At 41.7% G+C, this 26,470-nt stretch overlaps 1 protein-coding gene across 3 annotated transcripts in view; it reads right to left on the bottom strand.

Annotated features, from left to right (window-relative positions):
• LOC134760545 (protein FAM27L-like) overlaps positions 1 to 11,664 on the bottom strand; it is a 41,131-nt gene extending 29,467 nt beyond the window's left edge. For all 3 annotated transcript variants that reach the window (XR_010138208.1, XR_010138209.1, XR_010138207.1), the window contains exon 1: positions 10,720 to 11,664. The gene's annotated coding sequence lies outside the window, so the exon portion shown is untranslated. The remainder of the gene's footprint in view (positions 1 to 10,719) is intronic.
• Between the last annotated feature and the right edge of the window lie 14,806 nt (positions 11,665 to 26,470).

Below are 26,470 nucleotides of genomic sequence, written 5' to 3'. Positions count from 1 at the left end.
AGCTACTGAGGAGGCTGAGTTGAGAGAAATGCTTGAGTCTGGGAGGTTGAGGCTACAATGAGCTATGATTGCACTACTGCACTCCAGCGTGGGTGACAGACTGAGATCCTGTGAAAGAAAAGAAAAGAAGATGAGAGAAGGGAGAAAAGGGGAGGAGAGGGGAGGGAGAGAAGAGAGAAGAGAAGAGAACGAAGAGAAGAGAGAGAAGAGAAGGGAAAGAAAAAGGAAAAAGGGAGAGAGAAGAAAGGAGAAAGGGGAAGAGAGAAAATAAACAACAATAACAACAACAAAAATGACAATCAAATCAAACAACACATAGATTTACTGAAGCAGAAAGAAAGACCTGAGTCTATAGACCAACAGGTTGGAGCTCCAGATGACAGTGCTGAGAAAAAAAATCCCCATGGAATCACATGCTAAAGAATATGTGTTTGATTAGGAACTCCAGAGAAGGGGTAGAAGCCAATAATGAAATGGAAAGAGTAACAAGGGAAGAAAAAGGAAATTAATAACTGGAGTGATCAATAACCAGAGGAAAAAAACCCACAAGGTAAACCAATAAATGTAAAATAAGCCAAAAGAAATAAAATCAACTACAGTAGATCGATTGTTTAATGAAATGTGAACAGATGAATTCCCATTGAAAGACAAAGGTCAGCTTGGGTTTAAAAATACAGTGATAACTGGGCAATATGGTGAGATCCCCATCTCTCCAAAAGAAAAAAAAATACAAAAAATTTGCTGGGTGTAATGGTGCATGCCTGTAGTCCCAGCTACTGTAGAGGCTGAGGTGGGGGGATCACCTCAAACTAGAAGGCCAATGCTGAAGTAAGCTGTGATGGTGCCACTGCACTCCAGCCAGGGCAACAGAACAAGACCTTGTCTCAATCAACACCATCACCAACAAAAAAACCCAGTGATGTATATATACAAGAAAAACACTTAAACAATGATAATGGTGGAAAATAAAAGAATGCCAAGAGATACCAGGAAAGCACAAAAGCTAAAGTAAAATCAAGAGTGGCCATAATAATAATAGAGGGGTGGAATTTAAGGTTAAGCACTGAAATGGGATAAAGAGGGACACCATGTAATGATAGGCACAATTTGTAATGAGAGAACACTCAAAATCTGCATGCTCCCAACAGCATCACGGTAAATACAAAAAGCAAAATCTAGTAAAAGGTGAGATTTATAGAGAAAATTACAGAGAACACTCAAAATCTGCATGCTCCCCACAGCATCACAGTAAATATAAAAAGGAAAAACTAGTAAAAGAAGAGATTTATAGAGAAAATTTGAGTGGAAGGCTAAATCTCTGTTAGAACTAGAGTAAAAGCCTCCTCCCTCAAAGGATACAAAAGAAGTGAAAGTTTGAATAACCAAAAACTTGATTTGGTATATATGGGACCTTATATCCCTTAAATAGAAAATATACATTTTTTCTATATCTATGAAAATCTGAGAAAAATCATTTGTTTGGCCACAAAAAATTCATAATAAATTTTAAAAGTGGAGACTTTACACATTCGGAGAAAATGAATGCTTTCCTAATAAAATATAAAGTGCCCCTAATGAACTAGACAATGAGTAGAAACTTAATTACCACTGATGAGAAAAAAATCTGCCACTGAAAAAAGCACCAGGTCCAGAGGGTTTCATGAGAAGGAACTGTAGAAACCTTTAGAATTCACCTCTGTCAACATCTTCCTCCTCTGGGAAGCACTCCTGGATTTCCCTCTTGCTGACAAGATCCTGGGAGAGTGGCTTCTCCATCATGTCCCTGACACAGCTCCTTGAAGATGTACCATATCATATCATAACCATATGATATCATATCATAACCATATGATATCATATCTGCATACCACACCCTAACTGGATTTGATGGCCATTCTGTCCTGGACAATAAGCTACTTGAGTGTAGGAATCACGCTTTTTTATTGGTTCCTAGTGCCTGGTACAGCAGCTGACACTGGCTGACTAGGTGAATACGGTAAGTGAAAAAGCAGAATGCACAATCATCAGTACTCTGTGATGCCCCTATGGGAAATCCCCAAGACACACACATAGGAAGGAGAATAAATGAAAAGAAACCAAAATGCTAACAGTAATTAGATTGAGATTTCCCCCATTATCCAAATATTTGTGATGGAGTTAAACAATTTTTATAGGGGTGAATAGTAATTTATACAACCACCTGGGCCAAGGAGTAGAAAAGGAGGAGGAAGGCTCAGAGGATCTTCAGGCAGGCCCTTCTGCTACCTCGGCTTCCTTTCTCCAGCCAGGTGGTCCAGCCCCCAGGCAGACATGAAGGCCTTGACAGGGGCCTCTGCCCCACCACCTTCATGCCTCATAGGGGACCTCTAGCTAGGAGAAGGTGATGAAACAGGGTGGGCACCCATTGGGAGCCTAAGCTGGAGAGAAGGGTCCCGTGGGTCTTACCTGGCCCAGGCAGCAGCTCTGGAAATTCTATCAACACTAGATTCCTTCAAACAGAGCCTCCTAAATTTTAGCAAGAGCTCCTATGCCCTTCAGCCCCAGGGCCTTAGTCCTGTCAGCCCCATCTTCCCCTCAATATAAACCAACAGCCACTGTCCCCTCACTCCATGGCCAGGATCCAGCTATGAGTCTCCCTAGCATTCGGGCATGGAGGCCCAACTGCATTCCTGGTGATCACCTATCCCTGGTCATGACCAAGGACTTTCCTATGCCCCAGAGCCTGGCACTGACCATCCATCTAGGCTGGCATACCATACTAATGCCCACCCCTCCCTCTACTGGACACAGTCAGCTCTAGGAAGGGCAGAGAATATCCATCTAGAATGAGGGCAACTGCTGTGGCTGGGGAAAGATGCGACAGGGCAGATGAGCTTGTCCTGGTCCATCTCAGGCCCCTGCAGGCTGCAGGGAGCCAGGGACTAAGAGATGAATAACAGGTGTAGCCTTCAGGGAGATCCCCAGAGGACCATGGGGCCTGAAGGGAAGGGAGGGGTGGATGGGGAGAGCTCTTGGTGGAGAGGAATGTGAAGTGAAGATGGAGGGAGACCCAAGAACCTGCTCTCTCAGAGGTCAGACACTAGACAGGCAGCGGGGCTTCTGGGTCAGCCTGGGTCAGCAGGTGAGTCAGGGGAGGGAAAGGTTGGGCCAGGCGTAATCCAGCTGAACCACCCCAGGGTGGCTTCTCCAGCTTGGGGGTGGGGAAGTTGCTGTAGGAGGAAGTACAGGCAAGGGGACTCGCTGGAGTCCCCTCAACTTGGCTTCAGCTTCCTGCTGATACCAGCTTCCCTTTCCAAAGGCCCCCAGCTGGCCCTGGAGTAGAACAGATGGGTCTGTCCTGAAGTCAGTTTCTTTCTCTCAATCACAGCGACTTTGGGCTGCCCTTGGAGTTTGACCTAGGAAGTGGGTACAGGGCCTGGATCCAGAGAGGAGGGGTCACCGGATGGGTTACAGGATGGGGGAAGGGGAGGTCCAGGTGGAAGTTCAGGAGGGAGGGGAGAGAGTGAGGAAACTGCTGCGGCCCTCTCCTGGTCCTTCATGGGTGAGGGCTCACTCACAGTTCCCACAAGAGGAGGAGGAACAAGGGCTCCCAGCTCCTTCCAGTCCGGGCTGCCAGCTCAGATGTGTTGCCTCCGGAGCTGCTTGTACAAGAAGTTGCAGCAGCCTCGCTCTGCCGGGCTGGGCTTTCTCCTTTTGAGGTGGGAATGATGACTGCACCCTGAAATCCCCGAGTCAGGACCACAGCAGTGGGGAGGAGGCTCAGAGGCCCCTTTATTCCACGGGCTTTTGCCTGGCTTCCCTGGGATTCCTGAGTGGCCTCCTTCAAGGGAGGGGAAGAGTTGTCCCTGCTTACCTTCCCCTTGCCACCCTCTCTCTCCTTCAAGAGAGCTTGCTTTCTGCCCTCTCCTAGGCAGCCAGGGAACAGGAGACATCCCTCTCCTGGGACACCAAATTCGCCAACTACACCCTCAGCTGCAGATGGCAAGGTCACAATTTGGAATTCCTGTCTCCTGCCCTGCTTCCCATGCCCACAACAGGGCTGGGCACACAGAGGATGCTCAGAAGAATGAGCACGTGCTTGCCTTTGGCTTGCATTCTTCTTGCCGAGTCGAACAGTGTGGTCAACCCTGAAGGCCACCTGGCTGAAACTGAACCTGGTGGCCTGGGTGGGTTTTATGGGCAGGAGACCTGGAACTGTCCTGGACACAGCCATTTCCTGGCAGCGTGACCTTCGGCCAGTCACTAAACCTCTCTAAACATCTGTTTGTACTCAAGGCAAATGGAGGTGCCTATGTCTGCCTTCCGACTTGTTAGAAGCTTAACCCTGGGTGCAAGCCTTTGAGTAAGAGGCCACAGTACTCTTAGCCCCTTTGGGACTGTGTCTTATCATATTTTATGTCCCCTGTGTCCAACACAGTGACCAGTACATACCAAGTACTCAATATGTGAAATTAGAGTGCATGGTGAATGACAAGACTGCGCCATACATGGCAGGAGCTCCTCTCTTCTAGGGGTCTGTGGGCTTGCCCAGCAGCCTGGCCTCAGCCATGAGCCGATGCCCAACAGACAGGTGTCCCCACACACTCCCCAATGACCCTGTGTCACTGCCACCCTCACATCGTTGCCCCCTCTGTTCTGCTCCACCTCTCCTTTCTTACGAGATCCCTTCTCAGCAATGATCTCCTGCCCATCCACCTAAACTTGGGGATATTTCCATCTATGACCCTACACCCCCTCTATCCACACCATCTCCCTCCCCTTCTGCCTGTTGTCTACACTCTCAATCCGCATCCTCACCTTCACTCCTGACCCACTGTCCTCTGCCTTCAGCAACACCCTTGACCAGCTGGCCTTCTGGTGGCCACATTGGATAGGTGTACTATGGCCTTTATCTAACTTGACCTTTCTGTAGCCCCCTTCTTCTGGACACTTCTTGCCCTTTGGGCCAGCACTCTTGTGCTTCTCCTCCTTGATCTGTGCCTGCTGCTTCCTCTCAGGCTTCTCTTTTCCTCCCTTTGTCTGGCATCTACCTTCAGGCAGGCCCGGTGTTTCCTCCATTCTACTCTTCCTTAAGTCATCTCCCCTCAGTAAATAGCACCACTGTCTGCCCATGACTGCAAACTGGGAAGCTAGAACTTGGTCTGATTTCCCTTAGATGCCCCTTGACCACCAGACCCTGCCTACTCTAATTCTCAAAACCTCCGGTCATTGCCACGTGCCCATGGTACCACCAAGGATCTTAGCCATTCTTGCAGCCCTGGCCATGGCAATTTTTTTTTCTCAATCCCACACCCTTCTCTGCTAAAAGCCTTACAATGGAAACAGGATGGCATGCACATTGCTGGCAAGGGCCCATGAGACCATGCCCAGGTGGGCACTAGCCACTTGCAACTCCCTACTCCACTCTTGAACCTGACCCACATGTCCTCTCCTGCTGGCCTCCCATCTAAGAGGGTGAGACCCCCAGGACCATGGCTGTGTCTTAGTTCTCTCTAGATGTAAAAGCTCACCTGGGTCTTGGCAGGTGTTCAATTAGTTCATGCCTAATGATTAGGTGAACGGACCTGGAGGATCATGGTGGGGAAAGGGGATAGAGAGGGCCGGCTTTTCCTGAACCCTCTGAGGAGATAACAGGCAGGCTCACCTTTCAGGATATTCCTTCCCAAAATGCTGCTGGAAAATATAAGATCAGGGGTGGAGGTCCAACTAACTCCCGACACTGGACTTTGTTGGGGATAGAGTGTCAGGGAGGCCCACAGCTGACTCCTGAATAAAACACAGTCACAGGGACTGTGGTATTATTGTACCCATCACATAGTAGGGGTGGGGGTGGGGGAAACAGGACCAGAGATACTGAATGACTTGTGGAGGTCACACAGTAAATTAGGGACACAATTGGGCTCAGGGAGCAGCCTCTTTGGCCAATGTCCTAGTTCCTTCCTGCGAAAGTCCCTGGCCCCATCACCTGCACCCCTCCCGCACAGGCCACTGCAACCATGAACCTGCTGGGAGACAGAGGAAAGATGGGCAGAGGCACTATCCAACAGGGACCCTGGTACTGGGATGATGTCTTCTCAGAAGATGCTGGGACCTGGGATGCCGCGTTCATCTTAGGGCCTGGACCCTGGGATGTTGGCCCTTGGGCAGACCTGCAGAGCACTGGCTCATAGGTAAAGGGCTGCCACTCCTCCACCCTCCTCAACACACACACCGTGCACTCTATCTGAGCCAGATACTGGGCCAGAAGTGAGGTTCAAAGGGCACGGTCATTTCCCAACCTCCAGGGACACCTTTCAGAGGGGCAGACACTCCCACCATCACCAGGACAGAGAATGTGGAGAGGCCTGGAAGTCTGCCACCACGAGCCAGTGCAGGAAACAGAGGGGTGCCAGGACAAGAGCACTGGCATCCAGCCACCCATCCCAGAGATGCTGCCTGGCCGACTGGCAGGGGCTCCAGACAGGGACCCGCTTAGTCCCTATGCCCTCCTGCCAGTTGCTGTTTTCCAGCCTGGTCACAAGGTGACGGGCTGCCTCTGCAGGAGCCTGAGTGAAGGTGGCACAGACCTGGAGGGAAGCAGACCAAGGCCTACCCAGAGAGTCTGGGTGGACCACCTGCTGCTGCCAAGCACTTCCAAGTCTCCCCTTGCATAAGGCTCACAGCAACCCTAATTGTGTATTGTGCTTACATATAGGGATGTTGGGCCTGGAGGAATTAAGTGGCTGTCAGCAGCTGGCAGGTGACCCAGTGGAGTCAAATTCATGTTTTCCTAGTCTCAAAACCTGAACTCTGCATTATAATGAGAAGGGTGGATGGAAGACCTATTAGCAGGCTCAGGGGAACGGTGCCTCCTTCCTCTGGGCATCCAGGACTCAGGCCTGGCACATGGCAGGCATCAATGTTCATTGTAATGACATCAACTACAAAGAAAGAAATCAAAGGCACCCAAGGTTCAGAGGTAATCTGTCCACCCCACTCCCTTTGGGCGAAAGAACAAGCCAAGACCCTGAGAAAGGAAGTGAAAGCCAGGAAAATAGGAGGCCAGTGCAGAGGCCACATTCCACCCAGCATCCATCCATCCCAATCTCAAGTGGAATGAAAGCCCAAATCGGGAGCTGACCAGAATGACCCAAGTTTGCACTCCAGCTGTTCCCTGCACGTTGGAGTGCTCCCAACTGGGCACCGGGCTATGTGTGGACTGCCTTTGTAATGAAGGGAATGCGAGGATGGACTTGGAAGCACCTTCTGTGTCATCTGTCTGCATCTTTTTTGCAGGTGAAGGTGCAGGACCCCATCCATACCTCACCAGATTGTATCCTCTCCCCTACCTGACCTTATTGCTGCTCACACTCTCCATCCCTAAATGTAATCCCAATACAAGGGAGGAGTGTCCCCCTCACGATGGGAAGCACCTGCTTGGCTGGAAACCCAATCCGAGGTAAATTCAAGGAGTTCTGTGAACAGGACTGCTAGGGTCTGGCTCTGGGTTGGCCACAGGATAATGAAGCACTGGGAGTTGTCTGTTCTTGGGTGTGGTGTGCTCCTTTTCTTTCTAGAAGAGTGGCTCCTTTGCAGGGGGAGGTGACTTAAACCCCGGCGGGTCTCAGCCAGTCTCCCAATTCATCGCGGATTCAGGAACCACAGAAACGCAAAGGACATGGAGTCCCACAGCCCAAACAAAGCCACACAGATAGGCCACGAAAAGGTGGGGGAAAAAAATCTGTGGTGCGTTAGCCACATTCCTTTAAGCCGACTCCACTTACAGGCGCGCACACACACAGGCACACACACACGCACACACATACACAAAGCCACACACACACGCAGACATCCAACACTTGCAACACTCCCTCAGAAACACACAGCCTGGCAGCTTCTGAGGCTGGGTGGTTCTGAAGGATGCCCCACCTGGAGACAGCAACCCCGCGGAAAACAGGGGGCTATACCTAGAAATCAAAGTGGGGCAAGTTTCAAAAAGACTCACCCTTACAACGACTAGGCAGGCCTGAGGCATCCTGCAGATCCTTTAGGATCCTTAGGGATTTCACGGTTTAGTCCTGGGGCTCTGCCTTGCGTTTCTTCAGGCTCGTTCACATCTGCCCTCTCCTAGGATCCTCGGACTATCCTGTGGATCCCACGGAGAAGACAGGCGAGAGTCCACCGCCTTCGCACCTCCACGGTGGTCTCCTTCCCAGCTAAGCCGCACAGATTTGTCGTTAGGCAACAGTGGCATTCATCGTGATGCTAGCCAGAGCTCACAGCTCAGGCCTGGTGCCCTGAAACTAGCGCATGCGCATTAGCGAGGCAGGCCGGAGCACCGGACTGTCAGAGCTGTCAGCCTGCCCAAGCAGAAGAAAATGGTACAGGCAGAGCCGGCCCGGTATCGGGAAAAGGGCTGCCTGCCATAACCCACTGCGGGACCCTAAAAGTCTTGACCTTAGGGACCCCTCGGGTCGTCTCCTTTGTCGGGTCCCGCTGGACGAGGAGGCGTTTCAAGAGTGCGAGTTGGTCGCTGGAAACTGCTCTTCTGACTCCCTTCCTGAAAGAGGTTGTTTGCAGGAATCAGGTCCCATGGGGATTGGAATATAGTCTGGTGAGTTGTTGAGGGGTCTTTGGGTGATGGAATCCAAACTGAGACCCCAGAGGCAGGTGTCAGCAAAAGATGGACGGGCCCTTGGCCTCACTGCGTTACTTCATCCTGGGCCTCGCAGAGGATCTCTGGGAAAGGCAGAAACCGTGACAAATACAAGTCCAAGGTGGAGCAGTGTTCTCACACCTCGAACTGGCCTCTCATGGCTGCAGATGAGGTTGAGACATTGTCTCAGAAGTTGTCTGTGGTGATTGAAAGCCTGAAAAGGGTGCCCAGCAGTGCTGTTGATGGGCACTGTTGACCCTCCATGAAAGCCAACAAAAATCAAGGCTCGCCTGAGAGAGCGAGCTGACTTGTGCTGGAGTCCAAGCAATGTTCAAAGATTCCTGTCAGAAAACCCAAAACGCTCCTGCAAAGTGCAAACAACCTCAGCCCCAAAAGGAGACCACGACCCACAACCTGGAGGTCAGCCTGCCTACCTGAAGTCCCTTTTGCTGCCTGAAATCCCTGGCAGCCAAAAGATTTATGGCGAGAGACAGTCCCACGTAGCAACAGCCCAATGAAAGAACCTCTCCACAATGAGAAAGGACGTGCCGATGAAATGAAACAGAGCCTAGATTATCAGGCAAAAGCCAGCCATGGCTGCCTGCTACTCATCCTATAGTAATCATGCAGCCCTTCAATAGAAGTGGGAGAAGGAGAGTTTCCCTGTTGGCAAATGTAATGGGAATTTATGGTTTTAAAAGTATAACAGCTGCCAGTCATTAAAACGTGACAGCGTTTAGAAGAAAACACTCATGTAATGGATTCCCATGAGGATCATCCTCTGTGAACTGGGAAACATTTAGTGTGTAAGACGTTGAGCCAGCCCCAGGAAACCCTAGGCCGACGAGGAACATGGAAGTCAGCAAAAGAAGAGGCAAGTGGGGTGGCCACATCCTACCCAGCATCAACCCATCACACTTCTATTTGGCTCTAGGTATGAAAGCCCCCAAATCAGGAGTTTGCCAGGATGGCCTCAGTTTGCACTCCAAATGTTCCCTGCACCTTGGAGTACTCCCACCTGAACACTGGGCCATGGGTGTACTGGTTGTGCAATTAAGGTATTGAGGGGATGCAGTTGGAAGCGCCTTCATCTGTCTTCACCTTTTTTGCAGGTAAAGGTGTGGGACCTCATCCATCCCACAACAGATTGTGTCCTCTCCCCTATCTGACCTTATTGCTGCTCACACTCTCTGTCCCTGAATGAAATCCGAAGATGATGGAGGAGTGCCCCGTCACGACAGGAAGTACCTGCTCGGCTGGGAACCAAATTCGATGTAAATTCAAGGTGCCCCGCGGACAGAACTGCTAGTGTCTTTCCGTGACTTGGAAGCAAGACAGTAAAACACTGGTATATGTCCTTTCTTGGGTGTGGTGTGTTCCTGTTCTTTCTAGAAGCGTGGCTTTTTTTTTTTTTTTTTTTTTGCAGTGGAGGTTATTTTGACCCAGGTCGGTCTCAGCCAGCCTCCCAATTCACTGCGGATTCATGATCCACAGAAAGATAAAGAACACCGCATATTCTCACTCATAGGTGGGAATTGAACAATGAGAACACATGGACACAGGAAGGGGAACATCACACTTCGGGGACTGTTGTGGGGTGGGGGGAGGGGGGAGGGTTAGCATTGGGAGATATACCTAATGCTAGATGACGAGTTAGTGGGTGCAGCGCACCAGCATGGCACATGTATACATATGTAACTTACCTGCACATTGTGCACATGTACCATAAAACCTAAAGTATAATAAAAAAAAAAAAAAAAAAAAAGAACACCGAGCCCCGCAGACCAAGCGGAGCCACGCAGACAGGACAACAAAAGGTTGGGAGACTCAAAAAAAAGAAGCGCTGCAGTGCATTAGCCACATTCCTTTAAGTCGACTACACTTACAGGCACACACACACACACACACAAAGCCACACACACATGCAGACTTCCAACACTCGTAACACTCCCACAGAACACACAGACCGGCAGCTTCTGAGGCTGCATGTTTATGAAGGAAGCCCCACCTAAGAGAGCAACCCTGAGGAACACAGGTGGGCTGTATCTAAAAATCACAGTGGGGCAAGTTTCAAAAAGACTCACCCCTACAATGACTAGGCAGGCCTGAGGCATCCTGCAGATCCTTTTGGATCCTTAGTGATTTCACGGTTTATTCCTGGGGCTCTGCTTGACGTTTCTTCAGGCTGGCTCACGTCTGCCCTCTCCTAGGATCATGGGACTATCCCGTAGATCCCACAGAGAAGACAGGGGAGAGTCCACCGCCTAGGCACCTCCACGAAGGTCTCTGTCTCCGCCAAGCCGCAGGGATTTGTCGCTAGGTGACGGTGGCATTCATTGTGATGCTAGCCAGAATTTACAGCTCAGGCCTGGTGACCTGAGACTAGCGCATGCGCATTAGCGAGGCAGTCTCCGGCGCCCAGATGTCAGAGCTGTCAGCCTGCTTAAGCGGAGGAAAATGGTACAGGCAGAGCTGGCCTGGTATCAGGAAAGAGGCTGCCTATGATAACCCACTGCAGGACCGTACAAGTCTCGGCCGTAGGGCCCCCTCGGGCCGTCTCCGTGGTCGAGTCCCATGGAAGAAGGAGGCATTTGGAGAGTGTGAGTTGGTCTCTGGAAACTGCTCTTCTGACTCCCTTCCCGAAAGAGGCTGCGTTCAGGAACTGGGTCCCATGGGGATTGGAATATAGTCTAGTGAGCTGTTGAGGGGTCTTTGGGTGATGAACTCATACCTGAGACCCCAGAGGCGGGTGTCAGCGAAAGATGGCCGGGCCTTTGACCTCATTGCCTCCCTTCATCCTGGGCCTCGCAGGGGCTCCCTGGGAAAGGCAGGAACTATGGCAAAGGCAAGTCCAAGGTATAGCAGTGTTCTCACACCTTGAACTGGCCTCTCACAGGTGCAGAGGAGGTTGAGACATTGTCTCAGAGGCTGTCTGTGGCGATTGCAAGCAGGGAAAGGGTGTCCAGCAGTGCTGTTGAGGGGCACTGTTGACCCCCCATTAAAACAAGGGAAAATCAAGGTTCGAATGAGAGAACGAGCTGACCTGTGCTGGAGTCCAAGCAACGTTCAAGGATTCCTGTCAGAGGACCCAAAAGTCTCCTGCAAAGTGGAAACAACCTCAGGCACCACAACGAGATCATAATACACAACCTGGAGCACAGCCTGCCTACCCGAAGTCCCTTTTGCTCCCTGAAATCCCCGGCAGCCAATAGAACTGTGGCGAGAGGCAGTCCCACCCAGCAACAGCCCAATGAAAGAGCCTCTCCGCTATGAGAAAGGACGTGCAGACGAAATGAAACAGAGCCTAGATTACCAGGCAAAAGCCAGCCACGGCTGCCTGCTTTTCATCCTATAGGAATCATGCAGCCCTCCAATAGGAGAAGGAGAACAAGAGTTTCCTTTTTGGGGGATATGGTGAAAATGCTTTGTGATGTGTGGATTGATTATATAGAGTTAAACGTTTGTTTTGATTCAGAAGGTTAGATACACTCTTTTGAAATGTCCCCTCATTTGGAATGTCCCCTCATAGATTTGTACAATCTTTTGAAATGTCCCCTCATTTGAAATGTCCCCTCATAATTTTGTACTATCTATGAGGGAACATTTCAAAATTTTTTGAGGCATATAGTGAAAAACTGAATATCCTGGGATAAAAACTACAAAGAAGCTATGTATGAAAATGCTTTCTGATGTCTGATCTCATCTCACAGAGTTAAACCTTTCCTGAGATTCAGCAGGTCAGAAACACTTTCTTTCTAGAATCTATGAGGGGACATTTTTGAGCAAATTGAGTCCTATAGTAAAAAACTGATTATCTTGTGATAAAAACTAGAAATAAGCCTTCAGCGAAATGATTTGCGATTTCTGGATTCATCTTATGAAGCTAAATCTTTGTTTTGATTCAGCAGTTTTTAAGACTTTTTTTGTAGAATTTGTGAAGGGACATTTGGCTGCCCTTTGATACCCATTGAGAAAAACAGAATATCCCCTGATAAAAACTTCATGCAAGCTATCTGTCAAAAGGCTTTAGAATGTGTGCATTTATCTCACAGAGTTAACCTTTGTCTTGATTCAGCAGGTTGGAAGCACGTTTTTTGCAGAACCTAAGAAGAGACATTTCAAAGCACATTGAGGCCTATAGTGAAAAACCGAAAATCCCGTGATAAAAACTACAAACAAGCTATCTGTGAAAATGCTTTGTGACGTGTGAAATTATGTCACACATTTAAAGATTTGTTTTAATTCAGTAGTTTGGAAACACTCTTTTTGTAGGATCTACGAGGGGACATTTCAGAGCCCATGCAGTCCTATAGTGAAATAACAAATATCCCATGGTAAAAACTAGAAACAAGCTATCTGTGGAAATGCTTTAGGATTTGTGGGCTCATCTCAAAGAGTTAAACCTTTGTTTTGATTCAGCAGGTTGGAAACACTCCTTTTGTAGAATCTACGAATAAACTTTGTGGAACCCATTGAGGCATATAGTGAAAAACAAAATATTCTGCAATGAAAACTAAAAGCTTGCTATCTGTGAATATGCTTTGTGATGTTTGGATTCATCTTACAAAGGTAAAACTTCCTTTTGATTGAATAAGTTAAAAACACTCATTTTGTAGAATCTGCAAAGGAAAGTTTCAGAGCCCATTGAAGCCTATACTAAAAAACCAAATATTTCACGATATAAAGTAGAAACAAGCAATCAGTGAAACCACTTTCCTGTGTGTGAATTCATCTCACAGAGTTAAACTTTTTTTTTTTTTTTTTAGTAGGTTGGAAAAACTCTTTCTGTAGAATCTGCAAAGGGACATTTTAAAGCCCATTGAGGCATATAGTGAAAAACTGTATATCCTGTGATAGAAACTAGAAACAAGCTATCAGTGAAAATGTTTTGCAATGTGTGGATCTGTCTCACAGAGTTAAACCTTTGTTTTGTTTCAACAGGTTGCAAACACTTTAATTGTGGAAACTATGAAGAGCCTTTTTGTAGCTCATTAAGGCCTATAGTGAAAAATTGATTATCCCACCATAAAAACTAGAAACACTATTTGTAAAAATGCTTTGCAATGTGTGGATTCATCTCACAGAGTTAAACTTTTGTTTTCACTCAGCAGGTTGGAAACTCGTTTTTCATAGAATTTCAGAAAAGTTATTTGGAAGCCCATTGAGGCCTATAGTGAAAAACTGAATATTTGCAATAAAAAACTAAAAGGAAGCTTTTTGTGAAAATGCTTTGCAATCTGTGGTTTCATCTCACAGTGTTAAACCTTTCTTCTGATTCAGCAGATTGTTAAGACTTTTTTTTGTAGAATCTAGGAAAACACGTTTCGGAGCCCATTGAGGCCTATAGTGAAAAACAGAATGTCTCATGATAAAAACTAGAAGCAAGTGATCTGTGAGAACACTTTGTGATATTTGGATTTATCTGATAGAGTTAAACCTTTGCTGTGATTCTGTAAGTTGGATACACTCTTTGTACAGTCTACGAAGGTACATAGACCCCTTGAGAAGTATAGTGAAAAAACAAACATTCATCAACAAAAACTAAAAAGAAACTATGTCTGAAAATGCTTTGCAATGTGTGATTTCATCTCACAGAGCTAAACCTCTCTTTTATTAAGCTGATTGTGAACACTTGTTTTATAGAATATACAAAGGGACATTTCACACCCATTGATGCCTATAGTAATAAACCAAATATTTTGTGATAGAAACAATAAAAAATCTATCTCTGAATATGCTTTGCCATGTGTGGATTCATCTCGCAGAGTTAAACCTTTGTTATTATTCAGCAGGTTGGAAACAATTTTTTTTGGAGAATCTAAGAAGGGACATTTTGGAGGTCATTGAGACCTGTAGTGAAAAACTGAATATCCCGTGGTAAAAACTAGAAACAAGCCATCTGTGAAAATGTTTTACATTGTGTGGATTCATCTCACAGAGTTAAACCTTTTTTCTGATTCAGCAGATTGAAAAATTTCCTTTTGTAGATTCAAGAAAGAAACATTTCAGAGCCCATTGACAAACCAAACATCACACAATAAAAACTAAAAACAAGCTATCTGTGAAAATACCTTGCGGTGTGTGGATTTATCTCACAGAATTAAACCTTTGTTTTGATTCAGCTCTTTGGATACACTCTTTTTGCACAATCTATGAAAAGAGTTTTAGAAGCCTGTTGAAGCCTACAGAGAAAAGCTGAATGGCCCACTACAACAATAACAAATAACTATGTCTGAAAATTATTTGCCATGTGTGATTCCATCTCACAGAGTTACACCTTTTTGTGATTCAGCACGTTGATGAACAACCCATTATCCCATGATAAAAACTAGAAACAGGCTCTAAGTAAAAATTTTTGGCAATGTGTGGATTCATCTCATAGATTGAATCCTTTGTCTTGATTCAGCAGATTGGAAAATATCTTTTTGTAAAATCTATGAAGGGATGTTTTGAAGCCCATTGAGGCCCATAGTGAAACACTGATTATCCTGCAATAAAAAGTAGAAACAATCTATCTTTGAAAATGCTTTGCAATATGTGGATTCATCTCACAGAGTTAAACCTTTGTATTTATTCAACAGGTTAAAAAATACTTTTTAAAATAGAATATACAAAGGACATTTCATACCCATTGATGCCTATAGTAAAAAACTGAATATTTTGCAATAAAAATAATAAAAATTCTATCTCTGAAAATGCTTTACAATGTGTGGATTCATCTCACAGAGTTAAATCTTTGTTTTAATTAAGCAGGTTGGAAACAATCTCTTTGTAGAATCTAAGAAAAGACATTTTGGAGCCCATTAGGGCCAATATTGAAAAACCAAATATCCCACAATTAAAAACCAGAAAAAACCTACCTGTGAAAATGCTTTGTGATGTTTGGATTCATCTGATAGAGTTAAACCTTTGTATTTATTCAGCACATTGGAAACAGTCTTTTTGTACCATCTCCGTGGGACATTTCAGAGGCCATTGAGGCCTACAGTGAAAAACCGAATATCCCACTAAAGAAACTAGAAACAACCTATCAGTAAAAATTCTTTGCTATGTGTATATTTATCTCACAGAGTTAATCCTTTGTCTTGATTCAGCAGGTTGGAAACACTCTTCTTGTAGAATCTGCAAGGGTACATTTTGGAGCCAATTTTGGTCTATAGTGAAAAACCAAATATCCCACAATAAAAACTAGAAACAAGCTATCTTTGAAATTGCTTTGCGATGTGTCAATACTTCTCACAGAGTTAAACATTTGTTTTGATTTAGCAGGTTGGAAACACTCTTTTTATAGAATCTATGAAGGGACATGTCAGAGTCCATTAAGGCCAAGAGTCAAACACTGAATATCCCACGATAAAAACTAGAAAGAAACTGTGAAAATGCTTTGTGATGTGTGAATTCATCTCAAAAAGATAAACCTTTGTTTTGATTCAGCAAGACGGAATCACTCTTTTTGTCCCTTTGTCTACAGAGGTACATTTCAGAACCCATTGAGGCCTACAGTGAAAAACTGAATATCCCACAATAAAAACTAGAAACAAGCTATCTGTAAAAATGCTTTGCCATGCAGGGATTCATCTCTCAGAGTTAAACATTTGTTTTGATTGAGCAGAATAAAAAGACTGTTTTTCTAGTATCTACAAAAGGACATTTCGGAGCCCATGGACAAGTATAGCAAAAAATCAAATATCCCGCAACGTAAAATAGAGAAAAGCTATCTGTGAAAACGCTTTGAAATGTGTGCATTCATTTTACAGAGTTAAACCTTTGTTTTGATCCAGCAGGTTGGAAACTCTTTTTGTAGAATCTATGAAGTGATATTTCGGAGCCCATGGAGAAGTACATGGAAAAAGTAAATATCCTTTGATGAAAAGGAGAAAGAAGCTATTTGTGAAAATGGTTTGGGATGTGTGGATCCATCTCACAGAGTTAAACCCTTGTTTTGATTCAGCAGGCTTGAAACACTCTTTTTGTAGATTCTATGAAAGGATATTCCAAAGCTAATTGAGACCTATAGTGAAAAGTTGACTATCCCACGATGAAAACTAGAAACAAGCTATCTGTCAAAAGGTCTCATGATGTGTGGAATAATCTCTTATAGTTAAATCTTTGTTTTTATTCAGCAGGTTGGAAACATTCTTTTTGTAGAATATACCAAGAAACATCTTGGAGCCCATGGATGAGTATATTGAAACATTGAATATCTTGCAATAAAAACTACAAAGAAGCTATCTGTAAAAATGCTTTTTATTGTGTGGATTCATCTTACAGAGTTAAACACTCATTTTGATTCAGCAGGTTGGAAACACTCTTTTTGTAGAATGTGCTAAGGGCCATGTCAGAGCCCATTGAGGCCTACAGTGAAAGACCGAATACCCTGCCATGAAAACTAGAAACAAGCTATCTATGAAAATGCTTTGCATTGTGTGGATTCATCTCACAGAGTTAAACCTGTTTTTCAGTCAGCAGGTTAAAAAAACTCTTTTTGTATAATATATGAAAAATATTTAAAAACGTATTGAAGCCTGTATTGAAAAACAAAATATGTGGAGATAAAAACTAGAAATAAGCTGTCAAAATGCTTTGCAATGTATAGATTCATATCACAGAATTAAAACTTTGTTTTGATTAAGCAAGTTGTAAACAGTCTGTTTGTAGAATCTACAGGACATTTTGGTACACATTGAGGCCTATAGTAAAAGCTGAATATCCCATATCAAAAACGAGAAACAAGTTATCTGTGAAAATCCTTTGTGATGTGTGGATTCAACTCATAGAGGTAAAACTTTGTTTTGATTTAGCCGATAGGAAACACTCTTTCTGTAGAATCTATAAAGGGACATTTCAGAGCCCATAGAGAAATAAATGGAAAAAGTGAATATTCTTTGATAAAAAGTAGGAACAAGCTATCTATGAAAATGCTTTGGGATTTGTGAATCCATCTCAAAGAGTTAAATGTTTGTTTTGATTCAGCAGACTGGAAACACTCTACTTGTAGATTCTATGAAAAGACATTACAAAGCTTATTTAGGCCTATGGTGAAAAGCTGAATATCCCCTGCTGAAACTAGAAACAGGCTATCAATCAAAAGATATTGTGATGTGTGGAATCATCTCTCAGAGTTAAACAGTTGCTTTTATTCAGCAGGTTGGAAACACTTTTTGCAGAATATACGAAGGGACATTTCAGAACCTATAAATGAGTATACTGAAACACTGAATATAATATCCCGCAATAAAAACTAAAAACAAGCTACCTCTGAAAATGCTTTGCATTGTGTGGATTCATCTCACAGAGTTAAATATTTTGATTCAGCAGGTTGGAAACACTCTTTTTGTAGAATCAACTAAAGGCCATTTTGGAGCCCATTTGGGCCTACAGTGAAAGAACAAATATCCTGCAATAAAAACTAGAAAGAAGCTATCTGTGAAAATGCTTTGTGATGTGTGGATTCATCTCACAGAGTTAAACCTTTGTTTTAATTCAGTAGGTTAAAAAAAAATCTCTTTTTGTAGAATCTACAAAGAAACATTTCAAAGCCCATTGAAGCTTGCAGTGAAAAACAAAATATGTGGAGATAAAAACTGGAAACAAGCTATCCATCAAAATACTTTGTGATGTGTGGATTCATATTACAGAATTAAAACTTTGTTTTGATTAAGCAGGTTGTAAACAGTCTGTTTGCAGAATCTACGACAAGACATTTTGGTGCACATTGAGGCCTATAGTAAAAATTGAATATCTGCGTTAAAAATGAGAAACAAGCTATCTGTGATAATGCTTTGAAATATGTGGATTCAACTCACAGAGGTAAACCTTTGTTTTGATTTAGCATTTAGGAAACGCTCTTTTTGTAGAATCTATGAAGGGACATTTCGGAGCCCATGGAGAAGTAAATAGAAAAATTGAATATCCTTTCATAAATAGTAGAAACAAGCTATCTATGAAAATGCTTTGAGATGTGTGGATCCATCTCACAGAGTTAAATATTTGTTTTGATTCAGAAGGCTGGAAATGCTATTTTTGTAGATTATACTAAAGGACATTACAAAGTTCAGTGAGGCCTATAGTGAAAAGCTAAATATCCCGCAATGAAAACTAGAAACAGGCTATCTGTAAAAAGGTCCTGTGATGTGTGGAATCATCTCTCAGAGTTAAACCTTTGTTTTTGTTCAGCAGATTGGAAACACTCTTTTTGTAGAATATACAATGGGACATTGTGGAGCCCATAAAAAAGTACATTGAAACACAAATATCCTGCAATAAAAATTAAAGACAAGCTACTTCTGAAAATGTTTTGCATTGTGTGGATTAATCTCACAGAGTTAAACATTCCTTTTCATTCAGCAGATTGGAAATACTCTCTTTGTAGAATCTACTAAAGGCCATTTTGAAGCCCATTTAGGCCTACAGTGAAAGACCAAATATCCCATGATAAAGACTAGAAACAAGCTATCTGTGAAAATGTTTTGTGATGTGTGGATTCATCTCACAAAGTTAAACCTTCATTTTAATCTAGCAGTTTGGAAAACTCTTTTTGTAGAATCTATGAAGAAACATTTTAAAGCACATTGAAGTCAATAGTGAAAAAAAATGTGGAAATAAAAACTGGAAACAAGCTATCTGTGAAAATGCTTTAGAATGTGTTAATTCATATCACAGAGTTAAACCTTTGTTTTGATTAAGCAGGTTGGGAACAGTCTGTTTGTAGAACCTACGAGAAGATATTTTGCTGCACATTAAGGCCTACAGTGAAAAACCAAATATTTCACAATAAAAATGAGAAACAAGCTATCTGTGGAAATGCTTTCCAATGTGTGGATTCATCTCATGGAGTAAAACCTTTGTTTTGATTCAGCACATGGAAAGCACTCCTTTTGTACAATCTACAAGGGGACATTTGGGAACCTATTGGGGTCTATAGTGGAAAACCAAATATCCCCATGATAAAAGCTAGAAACAAGCTATTTGTAAAAATGCTTTGCAATGTGTGGATACATCTCACAGATTTAAAGCTCTGTTTTGTCAGCAGATTGGAAACACTCTTTTTGTAGAATCTACGAAATGAAATTTGGAATCCACAAAGGCCAATAGTGAAAAACCGAATATCTGGTGACAAAAACTAGAAAAAAGCTATCTGTGAAAATGCTTTGCAATGTGTCAATTCATGTCGCAGAGTTAAACCTTTATCTTGATTCAGCAGGTTGGAAACACTTTTTTTGTAGAACCTAAGAAGGCACATTCAGAGAACATTGAGCCCTACAGTTAAAAACTTTATATCTCAAGATAAAAACTAGAAACAAGCTATATATGAGAATGCTTTGTGATGTGTGGATTCAACTCACAGAGTTAAGCCTTTGTTTTGATTCAGCCCGTTGGAAATATTTTTTGTAGAATCTATGAAGGGACATTTCAGATCCCATGAAGAAGCATATGAAAAAAACCAACATCCTGTGATAAAAACTAGAAACAAGGTATTTGTGAAAATTCTTTGAGATCTGTGGATTCACCTCACAGAGCTAAATCCTTGTTTTGATTCAGCAGGCAAAAATCTCTCTTTTTGTAGTCCTGAATGGACATTTTGGAGCCCAGTGTGGCCTGTAGTGGAAAACTGAATACCCACGATAAAAACCAGAACCAAGCTATCTATGAAAATTCTTTATGATGTGTCATTTCATGTCACAAAGTTAAAACTTTGTTTTGATTAATCATGTTGAAAGCACTTGTTTTTGTAGAATCTATGAGGGGATATTTGAGAGCCTATTGAGGTCTGCAGTGAAAAACCAAACCAAATATCCAGTGATAAATACTAGAAACATACTATACGTGAAAACGCTTTGTGATGTGTGGACTCATCTCACAAAATTAAACCTTTGCTTTGAGTAAGCAGGTTTGAAGCACTCTTCTTGTAGAAACCATGAAGGTACATTTTAAAGCCCATTGAGGCCTATAGTCAAAAACTGATTATCCTGCAATAAAAACTTGAAACAAGCTCTCAGCGAAAATGCTTTGTGATGTGTGGATTTCTCTCTCAGAGTTATATATTTGTTTTGATTCAGCCAGTTGGAAACACTATTTTCATAGAATCTATGAAGGGATATTTCAGAGCCCTTTGAGGCCTGTATTAAAAAACCAAATATCCCACAATTAAACCTAGAAACAACCTATCTGTAAAAGTGTCTTGCAAAGTTTGGAATGATCTCTCAGAATTAAACCTTTGGTTTGATTCTGCAGGCTGGAAACACTCTTTTTGTAGAATCTACATAGGGATTTTTCAGATCTCAATGGGACCTCAAATGAAAAACAGAGTATCCTATGAAAAAACTAAAAATAATCCTTCTGTGAAAATGCTTTATGATGTGTGCACACATCTCACAGAGTTAAACCTTTGTTTTTATACAGCAAATTGGATACTTTTTTTAGAATCTACAAAGGAACACTTAGGGGCCTATTGAGGCCTCTAGTGGAAAACCAAATATCCCGTGATAAAAACTAGAAACAAGCCATCTGTGAAAATGTTTGTGATGTGCAGATATTTCTCCCAGAGTTAAGCCTATATTTATATACAGCAGGTGGAAAACATTCTTTTTGCAGAATCTAAAAGAAGACATTTCTGAGCTCTCTGTGGCCTATAGTAAAAAACAAAATATCCCCCTATAAAAACTAGAACAATCTGTGAAAGTGCTTTATGATGTGTAGATCTATCTCATACAGTTAAAACCTTGTTTTGATTCAGCAGGTTGGAAATACATTTTTGTAGAACCTACAAAGGGAAATTTTGGATCCCATTGGGCCTATAGTGAATAATCAAATATTGCACGATAAAAACTAGAAAAAAAACTATCAGTGAAAATGTTTTGTGATGTGTGGATTTATCTCACAGAGTTAAACCTCTGTTTGTATTCAGCAGGTTGAAAACCCTCATTTTGTGGAATCTACAAAGGGACATTTTGGAGACCTTTGAGGCCTATAGTGAAAAACAGAATATGTCATGATAAAAACAAGAAATAATCTATGTCTGAAAATGGTTTGCAACGTGTAGGTTCATCATACAGAGTTAAAACTTTATTTTTATATGGCATTTTGGAAACACTGTTTTAGTAGAATCTAAGAGGGAACAATTCTGAGCTAGTGAAGCCTATGGTAAAAAAACGAATATCTCGTGATAAAAACTTGAAACAAGCTATCTGTGAAATTGCTTTGTGATGTGTGGATTCAACTCAAAGAGTTGAACTATTGCTTTGATTCAGCAGATTAGAAAAATTCTTTTTGTAGAATCTTTGAGGGGCATTTCTGAGCCCACTGAGGCTTACACTTAAAAACTGAATATTCCATGATAAAAACTAGAAAAAATGATATTTGTGAAAATGCTTTGCAATAGGTGGATTCACCTCACAACATTAAAACTTTTTTTTTATTCAGCAGGTTGGAAACTCTTTTTTTGTGCAATCTATGAAGAGACATTTTAAAGCTGATTGAGCTTACAGTGAAAAACCAAATATCCTGTGATAAATCTATATGAAGCTGTCCTGAAAATGCTTTGCAATGTGTGATTTAATCTCACAGAGTTAAATCTTTCTTTTGATTCAGCGGTTGGAAACATTCTTTGTGTAGAATCTTCAATAAAACATTTCAGAGCAAATTGAGGCCTACAGTGATAAACTGAATATCCAGCAATAAAAGCTAAAAACAAGCTATCTTTTAAAAATGCTTTGCAAATGTAGATTCATCTTACAAAGTTAAATTTTCTTTTGCTTCATTAGCTTGGAAGCTTGGTGTTTGTAGAATCTATGAGGGGACAATTCAAAGACAATATTGACCTGTAGAGAAAAACCAATATCCTGCCATAAAAAGTAGAAACAAGCCTCTGTGAAAATGCTTTGAGACGTGTGGATTCATCTCAAAAAGTTAAACGTTGTTTTGATTCAGCAGGTCAAATCTGTACAATCTATAGAGGGATGTTTCAAAGCCCATTGAGCCTTAGTGAAAAACTAAACATCCTGTGATAAAAACTAGAAACAAGCTATCTGTGAATATGCTTGGTGATGTGTGAGTTTATCCCACAGAAGTATACCTTTGTTTTCATACTGCAGGTATGAAAAACTCTTTTACTTGAATCTAAAAGAATAAATTTCTGAGGCCTTTGAGTCTTGTAGTGTAAAACCAAATATTCCATCATAAAAACTAGAAATAAGCTATCTGTGAAGATGCTTTGCAATGTGTGGATTCATCTCTCAGTGTTAAACCTTAGTTTTGTTTCAGCAAGTTGGAAACACTTTATTTGTAGACTCTACGAAGGGACATTTTGGAACCCATTGAGACCTATAGTGAAACACTGAATATTTTGCAATGAAAACTGAAAACATGTTATCTATGAAAACGCTTCGCATGTGCAGATTCTACTCAGACAGGTAAACCTTTCTTTATATATAGTAGGTTGGAAACACTGTTTTTGTAAATTGTAAGAGAGGGTAATTTAGAGTCCATTGAGGCCTATAGTGAAAAATGCAATATTCCATGAGAAAAACTAAAAAAAGTTTATCTGTGAAAATGCTTTGTAATGTGTGGATTCATCTTACTGATTTAACCATTGTTTGTATTCAGGAAGTTGATAATAGTCTCTTAGTAAAATCTAAGAAGGAACATTTTGAAGCCCATTGATGCTTATATTGAAAAACCAGTTATCCCACGATAAAAACCAGAAACAAGCCATTTGTGAAAAATGCTCTGTGATGTGTGGATTCATCTCAAAGAGTTAAAATTTTGTTGAGGCCAATCCTGAAAAACAAAATATTTTGTGGTATAAACTATAATAAAACTATCTCTGAAAATGCTTTCTGATGTGTGATTTCATCTCACAGAGTTTAACTTTTCTTGATTCAGCAGGTTGGAAACACTTTTTTTTGTAGAATCTATGAAAGGGCATTTCAGAGCCTATTGAGTCATACAATAAAAAAGTGAATATCCCTTGATAAAAACTTAAAAAAGCTATCTGTGAAAATGCTTTTCAAGGTGTGAGTTGATCTCAAGGCTTATATTGAAAAACCAATATCTGGTGATAAAAATTAGAAATAAGCTATCTGTGAATTAGCTTTGCAATGTGTGGATTTATCTCACAGAGTTAAACCTATGTTTATAAACAGAGGTTGGAAACACTCTTTTAGTAGAATCAGAAAAAAGACATTTCTGAGCCCTTTGAGGCCTGTAAAGAAAAATCAAATATTTCCCAATAAAAACTGAAAAAAACTATCTGTAAAAACACTTTGCCATGTGTGGATTCATCTCACAGAGTTAAAGCCTTGTTTTGATTCAGCAGGTGGTAAATGCTTTTTTTGTAGAATCCACCAAGGGACATTTCAGAGCCCATGAAGGCCTATAGTAAAATACCAATAAAAACTAGAAACAAGCTGTGTGGTAAAATGCTTCATGATGTGTGGAATCATCTCACATAATTAAACCTTTGTTTCTATTAAACAGGTTGGAAACACCCTTTTAGTAGAATCTATGAAGGATCATTTTGAAGCCCATTGAGGCCTATAGTAAAAACTGGATATCCCATGATAAAAACTAGAAACAAGCTATCTGTGAAAATGCTTTGTGATGTGCAAATTCATCTCATAGAGTTAAACCTTACTTTTAAATCAGAGGGTTGGAAACACTTTTTTTTGTAGAATCTAAGAAGAGACATTTCAAAGCCCATTGAGTCCTATGGTAAATAACCAAATATTCCCTGATAAAAACTAGAATCAAGCTATCTGTGAAAATGCTTTGCAATGTGTGGATTTTTCTTACTGAGTTAAGCCCTCGTTCTGATTCCATAGTCTGGAAACACTAATTTTGTAGACTGTATGAGAGGACATTTTGGAGCCCCTTGAGGCCAATTCTGAAAAACTGAATATATCTTGATAAAAACTATAAAGAAGCTATCTCTGAAAATGCTTTATGATGTGTGATTTCATCTCACAGAGTTAAATTTTTCTTCTGATTCGGCAGTTTGTAAATGCTTTTCTTGTAGAATCTATGAGGTGATATTTCAGAGCCCAGTGAGTGCGACAATAAATAAATGAATATCCCTTGACAAAAACTACAAACAAGCTATCTGTGAAAACACACTGAGATGTGTGAATTCATCTCACAGAGTTTAAACTTTGTTTTGATTCAAAAGGTTGGAAACACTTTTTTTGTAAAATCAACCAAAAAATATTTCTGAGCCTGTTGAGGCCTATAGTGAAAAACCAATATGCCATGATAAAGTCTAGAAACAAGCTGCCTATGAATTATCTTTGAAATGTTTGGACTTATTCCACAGAGGTAAACCCTTTTTTGTTTTTGATTCAGCAGGTTGTAAACTGCTGTATAATCTATGAGGAGACATTTTGGAGCCCATTAGGACCTATAGTGAAAAACCAAATATCTTTTGATAAAAACTAGAAACAAACTAACTGTGAAAATGTTTGTGATATGTGGCTTTATCTCAGAGTTAAACCTATGTTTATATACAGCAGGTTGGCAACACTCTGTTAGTAGAATCTAAAAGAAGAAATTTCTGAGTCCTTTGAGGCCTATCATGTAAAAGCAAATACCCCCAATAAAAACTGAAAAAACATTATCTGTGAAAATGCTTTAAGATTTGTGGATTCATCTCACAAAATTAAACCTCTGTTTTGATTCAGAAGGTTGGAAACACTGTTTTTGTAGCATCTACAGAAGTAAATTTCGGAGCTCATAGTGGCCTATACTAAAAAAAACAGATATCCCGTGATAAAAACTAGAAACAAGCTGTGTGTGAAAATGTTTTGTAATGTGTGGATTCATGTTACAGAGTTAAATTATTCTTTTCATTTAGCAGGTTGGAAACACTGTTTTTGTAGCATCTATGAAGGGACATTTCAGAGCTTATTGAGGCCTATAGTGAAAAACCGAACATGCCATGATAAAATCTAGAACAAGATCTCTGTAAAAATGTTCTGCAATATGTGATTTCATCTCACAGATTTTAATTTTTGTTTTGACTCAGCAGGTTGGAAACACTCTTTTTGTAGAATCTATGAAGGTACATTTCTCAGTCAGCTGAGGACTATAGTGAAAGGCTGAATATCCTGTGATAAAAACCAGAAAGAAGTTATCTGTGAAAATTCTTTGCAATTTGTGGATTTATCTCATGATGTTAAACTTTTCTTTTGATTCAGCAGTTTGGAAACTCTCCTTTTTTACAATCTACTAGGAGATATTTCAAAGCCCATTGAGGCTTGTCATGAAAAATCTAATATCCTGCTATAAAAACAATAAAGAAATTATCTCTGAAAATGCTTTGCAATGCGTAATTTTACCTCACAGAGTTAAACCTTTCTTTTGATTCAGCAGGTTAAAAACACTCTTTGGCCGGGCACGGTGGCTCATGCCTGTAATCCCAGCACTTTGGGAGGCCAAGGCAGGTGGATCACGAGGTCAAGAGATCAAGACCATCCTTGCCAACATGGCGAAATCCTGTCTCTACTAAATATACAAAAAATTAGCCAGGCATGGTGGCAGGCACCTGTAGTCCCAGCTACTCAGGAGGCTGAGGCAGGAGAATGGCATGAACCCGGGAGGTGGAGCTTGTAGAATATATGATAGGATATTTCAGAGCAAACTGAGGCATATAGTGATAAACCAAATATACTGTGATAAAAACTAGAAACAAGGTATCTGTAAAAATGCTTTGTGATGTGTAGATTCATCCTACACAGTTAAAACTTTGTTTTACATCAGCACTTTGAAAACACCCTGCCTGTACATTCTACAAGGGGACAATTTGGAGCCCATTTTGGCATGTAGTGAAAAATCAATATCCCA

The sequence above is a fragment of the Pongo abelii genome, chromosome 19 (genome assembly GCF_028885655.2).
Source record: "Pongo abelii isolate AG06213 chromosome 19, NHGRI_mPonAbe1-v2.0_pri, whole genome shotgun sequence".
NCBI lineage: Eukaryota > Metazoa > Chordata > Mammalia > Primates > Hominidae > Pongo > Pongo abelii.
This window is presented reverse-complemented; position numbering and strand designations above follow the sequence as displayed.